The sequence below is a fragment of the Chlorocebus sabaeus genome, chromosome 11 (genome assembly GCF_047675955.1).
Source record: "Chlorocebus sabaeus isolate Y175 chromosome 11, mChlSab1.0.hap1, whole genome shotgun sequence".
Classification (NCBI taxonomy): domain Eukaryota; kingdom Metazoa; phylum Chordata; class Mammalia; order Primates; family Cercopithecidae; genus Chlorocebus; species Chlorocebus sabaeus.
This window is the reverse complement of record NC_132914.1, coordinates 42,584,562-42,599,691: the sequence shown is the minus strand read 5'-3', so window position 1 is coordinate 42,599,691 and position 15,130 is coordinate 42,584,562. Positions and strand designations below refer to the sequence as shown.

Genomic DNA, 15,130 nt, shown 5'->3' with positions numbered 1-15,130 from the left:
ATGATTATTGAAGTGGTAGAATAAATTTCTTAACATGTTATTGTACTTTCTTTAAAAAAGAAAATGTTTTTTCTCTTTGAAGAGAAAATAACTCAAGGATTAAGACATAATCCGCCCAAGGCTCTGAGTTGTGAGTGGGTGTTAGGCTGCAGAGGGAATCCACAGAGTTAGCAGCTATTGGGAAATATTTATTTCTCCCTGAGTAATCATGCACCAGCCAGATGTCCAGCAGGTTACTAAAAAGGCTGCAATGATTCTCTAGAGTCTTCTCCTTTCAGTTGAGAAAAGAACCTAGCTCCTCACCATCTCCTTTTTAAAGGTGTCTGAATGTTGAAGCAGGATCTCAGATTACAGCTGATTGCAGCAGTGGGAGGTCAGCTATTCACTCCCGGAGTTCACCAGCCTGAGTTCATACTACAGGAGCTGTTGCTCTCCACCAAGCACAAAGGTGTCTCCTGCCAAAGGGAAAAATTTAGCTGACTATAGAGCAACAGGGAAGAACTTCTTTAGACTCTATTGCAGAAGTCCAATTCTTAGTGGAACTATTGTAAGTACAGGCTGTTTTATTTAAAAAAATGCCTGCCTGTTATTTAAATTTTTAATAAAAATTTTTGTTGATACATACTAATGGTATATATTTATGGGGTATACATTGTGTTGATTTGTCACTTACAGGATTTGAGGAGGCACACTAAGTGGATACACATATTACCACATTACAGAACCATCAAAATAACATAAAATATCTAAAGTCAAATAGAGAGAGGGTGAAAATGAGAGAAATACAAACTAAGAATTGTTACGATAGAGCTCTTAAATTAGCTCAACTTTTTGGCAGCCAAAACATGATGGGCTATGTCATTCTCATCATGGCCTGATAAAATTAAGCACACTAGTTCCTCAGGAAAGACAAGATTTCCTCAGACTCTAAATTCACAGTTGAATAGACTCCACCTCCTAGATAACTCTCAAATTCTCCTGCTCCTATCCTCAGTGTCACAGATCCAGTCCAAAATACCAGCAGCTCTCATCTAGATTACTTTGGCAGTGTCCAATCAGTGTCTTCAGATCCTGGTACAGTCTCCACACCACCACAAGAGTGGTCCTTTTAAAATGCAAATATGATCATATCTCATTGCTGTGAAGACAAAATCCAAAATCCTGAGTGCTGCATGCAAGACCCAGCATGATCTGGTTCCAGCCTACTTCTCCACCCTTGTGGCAACACACACTTAGGCAAATGCTCTGCTCGGCAGGATCACATTTCCTTATCGTCTCCCCTTTAATTGCTAACTCACATTCTCTATTATTTTACACCCGACGTACAGGTTTTACCCATTTGACCCTGAAGTCGTTTGACTTTTTGAGTTTGTTCTTTTTTGGTGGCCAGATTTCAGCACAGGCCAAAGTGTTTTTTGTTTTTTTTGTTTTTGTTTTGTTTTTGTTTTTTGAGACGGAGTTTTGCTCTTGTTGCCCAGGCTGGAGTGTAATGGTGCAATTTCCGCTCACCGGAACCTCCGCCTCCCAGGTTCAAGCAATTCTCCTGCCTCAGCTTCCCGAGTAGCTGGGATTACAGGCATGCTGGCCTAATTTTTTTTTTTTTTTCTTTTAGTAGAGACGGGTTTCTCCATGTTGGACAGGCTGGTCTCGAAATCCCGACCTCAGGTGATCCGCCGGCCTCTGCCTCCCAAAGTGCTGGGGTTAGAGGGATAAGCCACCGCTCCCGGCCTTCCAAAGTGGTTCTTCAAGGAACGTCAGCAAAATGGCTTGAGCCTATTTATTATGCTCTTTTTCTTAAACATGAGTAGCCTCTAATATCTAATTAAGCTGATTAGGGGATATAGAGCTATCCCCATAACTCTACTACCAGGCATGAAAACAAGGGTCAAACTGAATTTTATGATATATTTAAACTTTTTTGTGCTAGCAGGCAAAGAAACAGTCATATAACGTTTTGTAAACTCCGTGAGGTTCAGCTCTTGGTCCTTCCAAGTTTCTACCCTGTATAAAAGGTTCACTTGAGGAAATGTGACAATGTTCCAACATGAGATGCTAACATCATAGCTCAGTTTAGACAACAATTCTCTAAGTCAGTGATTGAACACAGGACTGATTCAGAAATAAGCCTTCTTTTCCATTCAGGAAGGTATAAGCTTTCATGTAAAAATAAAAATGTTTTTCTCCACATCTCTAATACCACTTATTTATCCAATGGGAAAAAATAATTTGATATGTCAGTAGTGGTAACTAAAAAATCCTCCAGTGTTAATTGAAGTTAAAGATAACCAAAGTGCTTTTGGTAGCCTCTTCTGGATTACTGGCTTTTGGTTAAATATCAACTAACCAGCCCTGAGGTATGTATAACCTAAAAATAAATTATGCGTCTTTATAGATCCATTTCTTAGGCTAAAGTATTTAAAGTAAAATACTAACCACATTACAGATACATACCATTCCAAAGAACTACAGTAATACTAAAAGATAACTAAAGTAGAACATAGAAAATGCAGAAAAATGGATTTTTACATCTCTTATACATGCTATCAAGTATAATTTTTTCTCACCTGTATTTTTGACAGAATTCAGAGAGACATCAGTTCAAGACTGAATTCTCAAGCAGATATTCTCCTATGTAGGCTAAAAAATGATCAGTTTGCTTTGTACACCAAATATACTGGTAGAAAAGTTGATATTTAACTATAAAAATCTGGGAGAATGACTTGTGCTTTTGGTTGAAAAGAGCACTGAATTGTAAGTTGCAAGACTTTCCTAGAGTAGAGGGTTGATACTGCTCAAGGCAGCACAGACATCTGACAGTTTTGGCCTGGGATATTTTAAGGATAAATGCTCTTGTTTGGTCTTGATGAGAAAAGAAGTTTGCTTAGAATGTCTTATTTTGAACATTACTTCCAATTGGACAATTTGCTATCAAGTTGATTTTTGCAGAATTATTACAGAAATTATTCTGGTTATTACAGAAGTTACTTAGGGCCTACATTTTATCATTATCAACTTCAACACTGACAGCACATCATATGCAATGATGTATTTATCAAATGATTTCTAGGTATTATAGGGGTTTACAGAATATGTCAAAAATATGAACTTTGAGGATCTTTTAGTAAAAGTAAATTTAAATTTTGCTTCCTTAAGCAAATGTTTCCTAAGACTCTTATATACAATCTCTATTAAGCAATCATTTGGTGAAGAGGGAAAGTGTATGTAAGAACTGTCTATTCATGACTCCAAAATATGTATTATTTAATTCAAAAAAGTGTATGTATTTATGAGGAAGATTTTTATTAATGTAAAAATAACTATTACACTTTTAATATCACATTAAAAAACAGTCAAATCTGACAGGCTAGATTTATAGATGTTGACTCTCTCCTGCTCCAAAACCATTACACATACATATATTTATGTAAATATTCAGATGTTTGCTATTATGTAGACAAATACCTGGGGGCTTTAATTTATTTCATTTCATTTTATTTGTCTTATACAGAATGATTTCCATTGCTTTAAAAATTATATACACTTGCATATACATATACATATATAGATAGACATGAACTTGCCTCCGTATACATGGAAGATGTCTGGAAAACAATATAAAAAACTGTTAGTGGAAGTTACTTTCAGGAAATAATTTGTAGGTGATGAAGGACTTTGTTTTGCCTATTTTTATTTTGGAAATTAGACAAATATATATGAATGCAAGAGAATAGTTTAATGAGCCAACCTACCATTATCCAGCTTCAGCAATCATGCGTTCCTTGTTGCTCTTGTTCTGTTTCATTTATCACTTGCCAAACCCTGTGGATTATTTTGTTTTTGTTTTGTTTTTTAATAAAGAATATATTTTATTAGCTTGTACTAACATTATCATATTACAAAGGCAATTTAGGGGAAGACTGCTCCTTTCAATATTTGAATAATCTGAAACAACACATACAGAACTATGCATTTTAAAAAATCCTCATTTGGATAATAAAAAAAGACAAGTTAAACAACAAAAGAACTTCTCCTTTCTCACATATGGATATTGAAGTGGACCTAATTTGTTTTTCATTTTGAAAGCTCCCCAAAACAAAAGCAGCTTAAAACCTAATTAAAATAAATAAAAAATGTGTTTACTAAACTACTGGTTTACTAAGCTACTGACACCATTTGCTGTTGTTTTGATGCAGGTTCTTCTGTCTGTTTCTTCTCTTGCTCGTTTCACTAGTCTAGTTGCACCATTTTCATCCTGTTCACCATCATTAGCAGATTTAGTTTTTTTAAACTTGAAACACACTTTTCCTTTAGCAGACCCAGGCCAGACAGCTTAATTACCTGTTCCTCTTCCTTTAAATCTGCAACCTTTTGACTTCTATTTGTTTAGGGATTCTTGTGTTGGTCTTCTAAGATTTTTTTCAATGCTTCTTTTTCCACCTCTCCTTCTAGTACTTCCCAATTCACTTCTTTGTTCCTTAATTGTAAGTTACCATTACTCGTGTCTTTGGCTTTACCCAATACTTCCTTGACATTTACTTTAATTAGAATTATACATCCCCTGTTCTGCTCCTCTGACAAGGTCTATTCATTTTATTTCACCATGATTTGAGAAAAGAATGTGTAACTCTTCTCTACACGTCTGATCATCTAAGTCACCTGAAAATTTCAGCAAGCATCCAATCTTCTTCTAGATATTCCATTTCAGCATCTTCTTCTAACTTTCGTTTTTCTTCTCACTCTTGGTTAGCTCTTAATTTAGCTTCCACTTCATTTTGTTCTCTTTCTTCTTCTTCTTCTTTTTTTTTTTTTTTTTCGTGGCAAAGTAATCTTCCTTGAAAAGTATTAGCAGGTCTGTGCTTTTGTATTTCTGGCCAGGGGTCTCTACAAATTTCTTGGCAGATTCAATGCTACCAAACATAGCAAAAACTGATCCCTTAAATGCTTTATGCAATGTTCCTCTCATCTGAATATTGTACTTGACCTTTATCTTTTAGCCATTCTTTTACGTCATCATGAGTTGCGTCAGTTGGGAAGCCGTTGATATAAATAGATCTGTTTTTACATCAGTTTTAGACTCATCAGTCATTTCTGGGAGGGGCTTGCTTGAAGACCTTCTGAATTTAGTTTTATCTTCACTGATTTCCATGAGTTCTGCCTTGGATTTTCTAAGTGCTTCTGCAGTTACAGTAAAGTCTATTATTAGATGACTTGACCTGTTGAATTTCATTATCTTCAAAGGTACCCAGCTTTCAATCATAGTGCACTGCAGCCTCAAACTCCTGGGGTGAAGAGAGCCTCCCACTTCAGCCTCTGTAGTAGTTGGGGCTATAGATGTTCACCATAGAACAAAATATGCCAGAGCCGAGTGCAGTGGCTCATGCCTGTAATCCTAGCACTTTGGGAGACCAAGGAAGGAGGGTCACTTGTGGCCAGGAGTTTGAGACCAGTCTGGTTAATATAGTGAGGCCCAGTCTCTCTATATAAATAAAATAAAATAAAATATTCAACAACTTCTCCATATCATCAAATACTTAATCGATGTTCAAATTTCCCCAATTACCTCATGCCTTTTTATCATTGTTTTATTCTAATCGTGATCCAAGTCAAGTCTATCTGTTGCATTTAATTGATTTAGATCTCTTTTTAATCTGTAACGGTTCCCTCTTTTTTTTTTTTCTTCATTTATTTAACAATGAAGTCAGTTATTTGTTGTGTAGAATGTCTCACATTCTGGATTTTAGAGATTGTATACCTGAGGAGTTACTTAATGTGTTAATACGTTTCTCCATTTCCTGCATTTCCTGTAGAGGTTTGATCAGATTCAAGTTATATATAACTTGAATCTAATCAAAATATATAACTGCCAAGAAATTTGTGTGTGTGTGTGTGTGTATATATATATACATATATATATATATATTTATTTTTTGGGGGGGTCTCATTCTGTCACCCAGGCTGGAGTGCAGTGGCACAATCTTGGCTCACTGCAACCTCCACCTCCCAGGCTCAAGCGATCCTCCCACCTCAGCCTCCCAAGTAGCTGGGATTACAGGTATGTACCACCATGCCAGGCTAATTTTTGTATTTTTTGGTAGATATGGGGTTTTGCCATGTTGCCCAGGCTGGTCTTGAACTCCTGGACTCAAGTGATTTCCCCCCTCGGCCTCCCAAAGGGATTACAGGGGTGAACCACTGTACCCAGCCAGATTAAAGATTTATTTCAATGTTTCTTGGCAAAATATATTTCAGAGGTTGGGATCTGGTTAGTCTAGAATGGTCTCAGTCGGATCAATTGAGCTCTACTCCATGTTGTCTCTCCTCTTTCAGGGGGTGACCCTAGGTTTATTCCCATAGAGATTGCAGGGTGTTCAAGGAAGGCTGATATTGTTTAGTTACCCTCATGCTGTTTTCATGATAGTGAGTTCCCAAACGATCTAATGGTTTTATAAAGAGCTTTTCCCCTTTACTTGGCACTTCTCCTTACTGCCACCATGTGAAGAAGGACGTGTTTGCTTCCCCTTCCACCATGATTTTAAGTTTCCTGCGGACTCCCCAGTCCTGCGGAACTGTGAGTCAATTAAACTTCTTTCCTTTATAAATTACCCCATTTTGGACAGTTCTTTATAGCAGTGTGAGAATGGACTAGTACCGTAAATTGGTACTGAGTAGTGGGGTGCTGCTGTAAAGATACCCCAAAATGTGGAAGCAACTTTAAAACTTGGTAACAGGCAAAAGTTGGAACAGTTTGAAGGGCTCAGAAGAGAGGAAAATGTGGGAAACTTTGGAACTTCCTAGAGACTTCTTTAACCAAATGCTAATAGTGATATGGACAATGAAGTCCAGGCTGAAGTGGTCTCACATGGAGATGAGGAACTTCTTGGTAACTGGAGTGTATTATTCCCTTTTCATGCTGCTGATAAAGACATGCTGGTACTGGGAAGAAAAAGAGGTTTAATTGGACTTATAGTTCCACATGGCTGGGGAGGCCTCAGAATCATGGTAGGAGGCAAAAGGCACTCCTTACATGGTGGAGGCAAGAGAAAATGGGAGAGATGCAAAAGTAGAAACCCCTGATAAAACCATCAGATCTCATGAGACTTATTCACTACCATAACATTATGGGAGAAACTGCCCCCATGATTCAAATTATGTCCCACTGGGTCCCTCCCACAATACATGGGAATTATTGGAGTACAGTTCAAGTTGAGATTTGGGTAGGGACACAGAGCCAAACCATATCATGGAGTAAAGGTGACTCTTGCTATGCTTTAGAAAAGAGACTAGTGGCATTTTGCCCCTGCCCTAGATATCTGAAGAACTTTGAACTTAAGAGAGGCAATTTAGGGTATCTGGTGAAAGAAATTTTTAAGTGGCAAAGCCTTCAAGAGAAAGCAGAGCATAAAAGTTTGAAAAATTTGCAGCCAGATGATGCACTAGAAAAGAAAACCTCATTTTCTGGGGAGAAATTCAAGCCAGCTGTAGAAATTTGTATAAGTAATGAGGAGCTGAATGGTAATCACCAAGACAATGGGAAAAATGTCTCCAGGGCATATCAGAAACCTTCACAGCAGCCCCTCCCATCATAGGCCCAGAGGCCTCGGAAGGAAAAATGGTTCTGTGGACCAGGACCAGGGCCCGCCCACTCTGTGCAGCCTTAGGACGTGATGCTCTGTATCCCAGCTGCTTCAGCTCCAGTCATGGCTAAAAGTTGCCAACATACAGTTCAGGCCATTACTTCAGAGGGTGCAAGTCCTAAGCCTTGGCAGTTTTCACTTGGTGTTGGGCATGTGGGTGCACAGAAGTTCAAGAATTGAAGTTTGGGAACCTCTGCCTAGATTTCAGAGGATATATGGAAATGCCTAGATGTCTAGGCAGAAGTTTGTTGCAGGACCGGAACTCTCATGGAGAGCCTCTGTTAGGGTGGTGCAGAAGGGAAATGTGGGGTCAGGAGCCACCCTACAGAGTCTCTACTGGGGCACTGCCTTGTGGAGCTATGAGAAGAGGCCACCATCCTGCAGACTCCAGAATGGTAGATCCATTGACAGCTTGCATCGTGTGCCTGGGAAAGCCACAGACATTCAATGCCAGCCATGAAAGAAGCTGAAAGGAGGCTGTATCCTGCCAAGTCACAGCGGTAGAGTTGCCCAAGGCCATGGGAGCCCTTCTCTCACATCAGTGTGACCTAGATATGACACATGGAGTCAGAGGAACTCATTTTGAAACTTTAAGGTTAATGACTGCCCTATTGGATTTGGGACTTGCATGAGGCCTGCAGCCCCGTTGTTCCGGCAAATTTCTCCCATTTGGAATGGGTGTATTTACCCAATGCCTGTACCCCCATTGTACCTAGGAAGTAACTAACTTGCTTTTCAATTTTACAGGCTCATAGGCAGAAGGGATTTGCCTTGTCTCAGATGAGACTTTGCACTTGGACTTCTGTATTAATGCTAGAATGAGTTAAGACTTTGGGGAACTGTTGGGAAGGTATAGTTTTGAAATGTGAGAACATGAGAATTATATGGTTTGTCTGTGTCCTCACCCAAATCTCATCTTGAATTGTAATTCCCATCATCCCCACATGTCGTGGGAAGGACTCACTGGGAGGTTATTGAATCATGGGAGCGGTTATCCTCATGCTGTTCTTGTGACAGTGAGTGAGTTCTCACGAGATCTGATGGTTTTATAAGGGGCTTTTCCCCCTTTGTTCAGTACTTCTCCTCCCTGCCACCACGTGAAGAAGGACATGTTTGCTTCTCCTTCTGCCATAATTGTGTTTCCTGGAGCCTCCACAGCCCTGCAGAACTGTGAGTCAATTAAACCTGTTTCCTTTAGAAATTACTCACTCTTGGGCAGTTCTTTATAGCAGCATGAGAACAGACTAATACAAAGGCAGAAGAAACTCACAAGTGCTTTGTCAAGCCCTTGCTTACTGTCTGTTGGCCAAAGGAAGTCACATGACTGAGTTCAAAGTTGGAGTGTGAGAGACTGGATGCATAGAGGTCACTAACCGGGGCCTTTATAAGCTAACATACAATACAATTATCAGGTTGTCTATTTTGTCATATTAAATTGATCAATAGAGTCAAGTGTTGCCTTCTCAATATGCCTATCTTTCAGGTAATGATGATACACCAATTCTATCATTACTTCTGCATTTATTGGTCTACACTTAAATTCTTCTGTAAAGGAGCACTTACCCCCTATAAATTATTTGCTTATGCTAAAATACACGATGAACATGTATTTCCATGTATTTGTTATTTTCATAGTAGTGAATTGGTACCATAACATTCCAAGGGAGCTAATGAGTTTTTTAAAAAAAATTACCGTTTTTGACTCATGGATTTTTAACCTACTTGAGGTATTTCGGTCCATTATAGTCATTATTCCTTTTCATACTTGATATGGTTTGGCTCTGTGTCCTCACCCATATCTCATCTTGAATCGTACTCCCATAATTCCCATGTGTTGTGGGAGGGACCCAGTGGGAGATAACTGACTCATGGGGGTGGTTTCTCCCATACTGTTCTCATGGTAGTAAATAAGTCTCACAAGATCTGATGATTTGATAAGGGAAACATGTTTAGCTAGGTTCTCATTCTCTCTCTTGCCTGCTGCGATGTAAGATGTGCTTTTTGCCTTATGCCATGATTCTGAGGCCTCTCCAGCCACGTGGCACTGTAAGTCCAATGAAACTTCTTTCTTTGGTAAACTGCCCAATCTTGGGTATGTCTTTATCAGTAATGTGAAAACAAACTAATACAATACTCAAGCTGCCCCATCTTGTCCTAGTGGCAGTACCTTCAACTGGGCTCCTGTGTCTTTTTGATGTGATCCCAGATAGCTTTCTTGCTTCCTTATATGGCTAGATCTTCCAAGCTCATCCTGCTGCAGAGGTGGATTCAGCTGTTTCTCCAGAGAGTCCTGGTTCCTTTTACTGGGGAATATTTACAGACCACACAATATGGGTTCTAGGAGATAGGAGGGTTAAACAACAGATTCTGTGTGAACAACATTACAGTCTTGCAAATGTGGTAGACATGTAGGTGTAATTTGCTTGTTTTCTTTTGTAATATACTAACTTCCACTTCATTCTTCTGGGAACAGCATTTCATCTTTTGGGAAATTGGTTTTTTCTCACTTTAGTCATTTGTTTTTAGTCATCATACTCTTCCTCTCTAGGTCTAAGCACAGGCATGTCACCAAAGTCCTCTGCTAGAATCTTTTGAACTGGAATAGGAGAAAGAATTAAGTTACTAACAAAATTTTGAGAGGTGCTGGAGCTGTCCGTTAGCCGTAATGTCTACTGTGTGTAGGAAGCTGGTTTCATATCCCATATGGTTTGGCTCTGTGTCCCCACACAAATCTCATGTTGAATTGTAATTCTCAATGTTGGAGGAGGGACCTGGTGGGAGGTGATTGGATCATAGGGGCAGATTTCCCCCATGCTGTTCTCCTGATAGTGAGTTCTCACAAGATCTGATGGTTTAAAAGTGTGTGGCACTTCTCCTCTTGTGCACTTTCTCTCTTCTGCTACCATGTGAAGAAGGTTGTTGTTTCCCCCTTCACCTTCTACCGTGATTATAAGTTTCCTAAGGCCTTGCAAGCATGCTTCCTATACAGCCTGTGGAACTGAGTCAATTAAACCTCTTTTCATAAATTACCCAGTCTCTCGTAGTTCTTTATAGCTGTGTGAGAACAGAGTAATGTAACATCCTTGGTGAATTCAGTGTCCATGGGGATATTCCATCTATTGTCTCCACCTCAGATATCCCTTTGTCAAACGTATTGGCTTGGAATTGTTGCCACTTTAGCCTCTCACTCTCATTACCATTATCTTAGAACGTTTCATTAACTTGAACTGCTCTGCCTCTGAAATTGTAACATTTGCAGCCACCTCACTGCTCACAATCATTTCTTTCACCAGTGCTCTCACTTTGGCATTTATGATTCACAAATTTTATACCCTACTGAGATTGTTGGTCCCCTAACTTCTCAGGGTTCCTCCTATCTTCCCTTTCCAGTCTACCCTACAAAATGCATATCTTTACTCATGCTTATTGCTCCTGGGTTATTTTTCCAGAGCCTGCCTGCAGAACTGTTACTATGAAACAGTCCAACTCTCCCTTCTAGTCTTGGGTCCTTTTGGAGAAAAGTACACAATAGTATGGCCTATTAAAAAGCCACTAAAAATTCATGGTCTGAGGCCTCAGCTGAGATCTACTGTATTATCTGGCATTTTTCTGTCTGATATGGTTAGGTTTTGCGCTCCCATCCAAATCTCATCTTGAATCGTGAATCCCATAATCCCCAGTTGCGGAGGGATAGACCTGGTGGGAGGTGATTGGCTCATGGGGGCGCTGTTCCCCATGCTGTTCTCCTGATAGTGAGTTTTCACGAGATCTGATGGTTTTATAACTGTCTGATAGTTCCTCCTTCTCACGCTTGCTCTCTCTCATCTGCCGCCATGTTAAGATGTGCCTCAGGAGCTGGCCGCGCGGCCGCTGCTCTGCCATTGGTTGAGGCGCAGAGCGAAGTGAAGGGCTGCCCAGGTGAGGCCAGGCTGACGGAAAAAGATGGATACTACTATACTGAATATGCAGAATCTGTTTGAGCAGCTTGTGCGCGGGGCGGAGATTCTCAGTGAAGGAAACGAACTGCAATTTATCCAGCTGGTGAAGGACTTTGAGGATTTCTTTAAAAAGTAGGAGAGGACTATGAGCTGGGGGAAATACAAGGATCTTTTGATAAAAGCAGAGACTGAGTGAAATGCTCTGGATGTTAAGCTGAAGCATGCATATAATCAGGTGGATGCAGACATCCAAACGGAGAGCTGAGGCTGACTGCCAAAAGCTGGAATGACAGATTCAGCTGATTCGAGAGATGTTCATGTGTGACATATCTGGCCAACTAAGTGGGGAGCAAAAATCAGCTTTGGCTTTTCTCAACAGAGGCCAACCATCCAGCAGCAATGCTGGGAACAAAAGACTATCAATCATCGATGAATCTGGTTCCATTTTATCAGATATCAGCTTTGACAAGACTGATGAATCACTGGATTGAGACTCTTTTTTGATGAAGACTGTCAAGCTGAAGAAGAGAGAAAAGAGGCGCTCTAGTAGCCGACAGTTTGTTGATGGTCCCTCTGGACCTGTAAAGAAAACCCGTTCCATTGGCTCCACAGTAGACCGGGGGAATGAATCCATAGTTGCAAAAACTACCGTGACTGTTCCCAGAGATGGCGGGCCCATCAAAGCTGTGTCCACTATTGAGACTGTGCCATATTGGATCAGGAGCCAAAAGAAAACAGGTACTTTACAACCTTGGAACAGTGACCCCACCCTGAACAGCAGGCAGCTGGAGCCAAGAACTGAGACAATGTGGGCACGCCACAGAGTAACAGAGGGATGTACCTGCATGACTTTGTCTCTAAGACGGTTATTAAACCTGAATTCTATGTTCCATGTGGAAAGCAGATAAAATTTGGGAAACTATCTCTGAAGTGTGGAGACTGTTGTGTGGTCTGTCATCCAGAATGTCGGGACCACTGTCCCGTTACCTGCATTCGTACTCTGATAGGAACACCTGTCAAGATTGGAGAGGGTATGCTGGCTTACTTTGTATCCCAGACCTCTCCAATGATCCCCTCCATTGTTGTGCATTGTGTAAACGAGATTGAGCAGAGTGGTCTTACTGAGACAGGCCTGTGTAGGATCTCGGGCGGTGACCGCACAGTAAAAGCTGAAAGAGAAATTCCTCAGAGTGAAAACTGTACCTCTCCTCAGCAAAGTGGATGATATCCACGCTATCTGAAGCCTTCTAAAACACTTTCTTCGAAACTTCAAAGAACCTTTCGCCTAAACAAAGCTTTTATGGAAGCAGCAGAAATCACAGATGAAGACAACAGCATAGCTGCCATGTACCAGGCTGTTAGTGAACTGCTCCAGGTCAACAGGGACACACTGGCTTTCCTCACGATTCACTTGCAGAGTAGCTCAGAGTCCAGAGACTAAAATGAATGCTGCCAATCTGGCTAAAGTCTTTGCCCTATAATAGTGGCCCATGCTGTGCCCAATCCAGACCCAGTTACAATGTTACAGGACATCAAGTGTCAACTCAAGGTGGTCAAGTGCCTGCTTTCCTTGCCCCTGGAGTATTGGAGTCAGTTCACCATAGTGGAGCAAGAGAACATTGACCCCCTACATGTCATTGAAAACTCAAATGCCTTTTCAACATCACAGACACCAGATATTAAAGTGAGTTTACTGGCATCTGTGACCACTCCTGGACATCAGCTTCTCAAGACTCCTTCATTGAGTTCCCTGTCACAGAGAGTCAGTTCCACCCTCACAAAGAACACTCCCAGATTTGGAAGCAAAAGCAAGTCTGCCACCAACCTAGGACGACAAGGCAACTGTTTTACTTCTTCAATGTTCGAGTGAAGTCACATCTGCCTATTACTCCCAGCACTGACTGACTATAAGAAAGGACACACCTGTACTCTCTGCTCTGCAGCCTCCTGTACTCATTACTACTTTTAGCATTCTCCAGGCTTTTATTCAAGTTTAATTTTGCATGAGGGTTTTACTAAAATTACATGTATCTCCCCTTCCTTCTCCATGAGTCACATAATATCAGTACCTTGTTCTGGTCATTGTTGGGAGCTATTAGATGAGAGATCTTTCCAAGGGTAGCAGGGTTAGTATGGAATTGATTGTGATTCTTTTGGGGGAAGGGGGGTTATTATTCCTTTGGCTTAAAGTCAAATGCTGCTCATGGAATGAATGATCTTTCTCTAGTTTCATTTATAACTGATTTCCATGAGACAATGACAAAAACCCTACGTATCTGATAAGATTGACTTGTCTCAGGGTGGGAAGTGGGAGGGTGGGGCAAAGAAAGGATTACACCAGAAGATTTAGGATGCCTCCTTCTAAGAACTGGAAATTCTCATTCCCCATTATGAACAGAGCTATAATATGGAGCTTTCATAAAAATGAGATGCATTGAGGACAGAACTAGTGATGGGAGTATGCGTAGCTTTAATTTGGATGATTAGGTCTTTAATAGTGTTGAGTGGCACAACCTTGTAAATGTGAAAGTACAACTTGTATTTATCTCTACTATGCCATTGGCTGAACTTTGGGTTAACTTGGGGTCAAAGTCAGTTTTTCTTTTAAAATTGAATTCATTCTGATGCTTGACCCCCATACTCCCAATCTTGTCCAGTGGAGCCCAACTTCTAAAGATCAATATGTCGTCCTTTGGCATCTCAAGTAACAATAAAGAATAGCCTATAAGGAAGATGGTCAATATTTTATGTGGTAAGAAAAGCCACAGTCATTTTTTCTTTGCACTTTGGATGCTGAAATTTTCCCATGGAACACAACCACATCTAGACAGATGTTAGGGTTTTCTTCTGTTAAAATTATTCTTAATTTCTGTAAAAATGATTTCCTTCTATAGAATGTTTGACTTTATATTGACCCTTATCTATAAAACACCTATTTAGAATAATATTTGGAAAAAAGTAAATGGCTTTTTCAACATGGAAAACAAAACAAAACAAAAAAGATGTGCCTCTTCCCCTCCCGCCATGATTGTTGTAAGTTTCCTGAGGCCTTCCCAACCCTGCAGAACTATGAATCAATTAAACGCCTTTTCTTTATAAATTATCCAGCATTGGGCAGTTCTTTACAGCCATGTGAAAACAGACTAATACATTCATACATTCTCTTCTCAGATGGTTATTCCAGACCTTCCCCTAGCTCCTCTCCTTACTACAGCAGACTCTAGTCTCTTGCCCTCAATCTCAGCTGATGACCTCATTTTAAACTTTCTGTTAACAATTACTCTGATTTGCTTTTAAGTGTCAGATGCTGAGCAAGATATTTTGAATGCATTATCGTATTTACACATCAAAATAGTGCTATGAGTTAGGGATAAATATCCCATTTCACCTAAGAGAAAATGGATTCTAAGAGAGGTTAAACAACTGTTCCATGAGTGTCCAGTATACTTGTATAACAAACCACCCCAATTTATTGGCTTAAAATAATTTACTAGAGTAATTTCTTTTGAGTTCTGAGTCCATTGGCTGGTTCTGCTGCTCTGGTCTGGACTCAGTCAT

At 40.2% G+C, this 15,130-nt stretch overlaps 2 pseudogenes; one reads left to right on the top strand and one right to left on the bottom strand.

Annotated features, from left to right (window-relative positions):
* Positions 1–4,155: 4,155 nt before the first annotated feature.
* Positions 4,156–5,287, bottom strand: LOC103238189 (lupus La protein pseudogene; annotated as a pseudogene).
* A 6,350-nt stretch (positions 5,288–11,637) lies between these two features.
* Positions 11,638–13,954, top strand: LOC103238190 (rac GTPase-activating protein 1 pseudogene; annotated as a pseudogene).
* Positions 13,955–15,130: the final 1,176 nt, after the last annotated feature.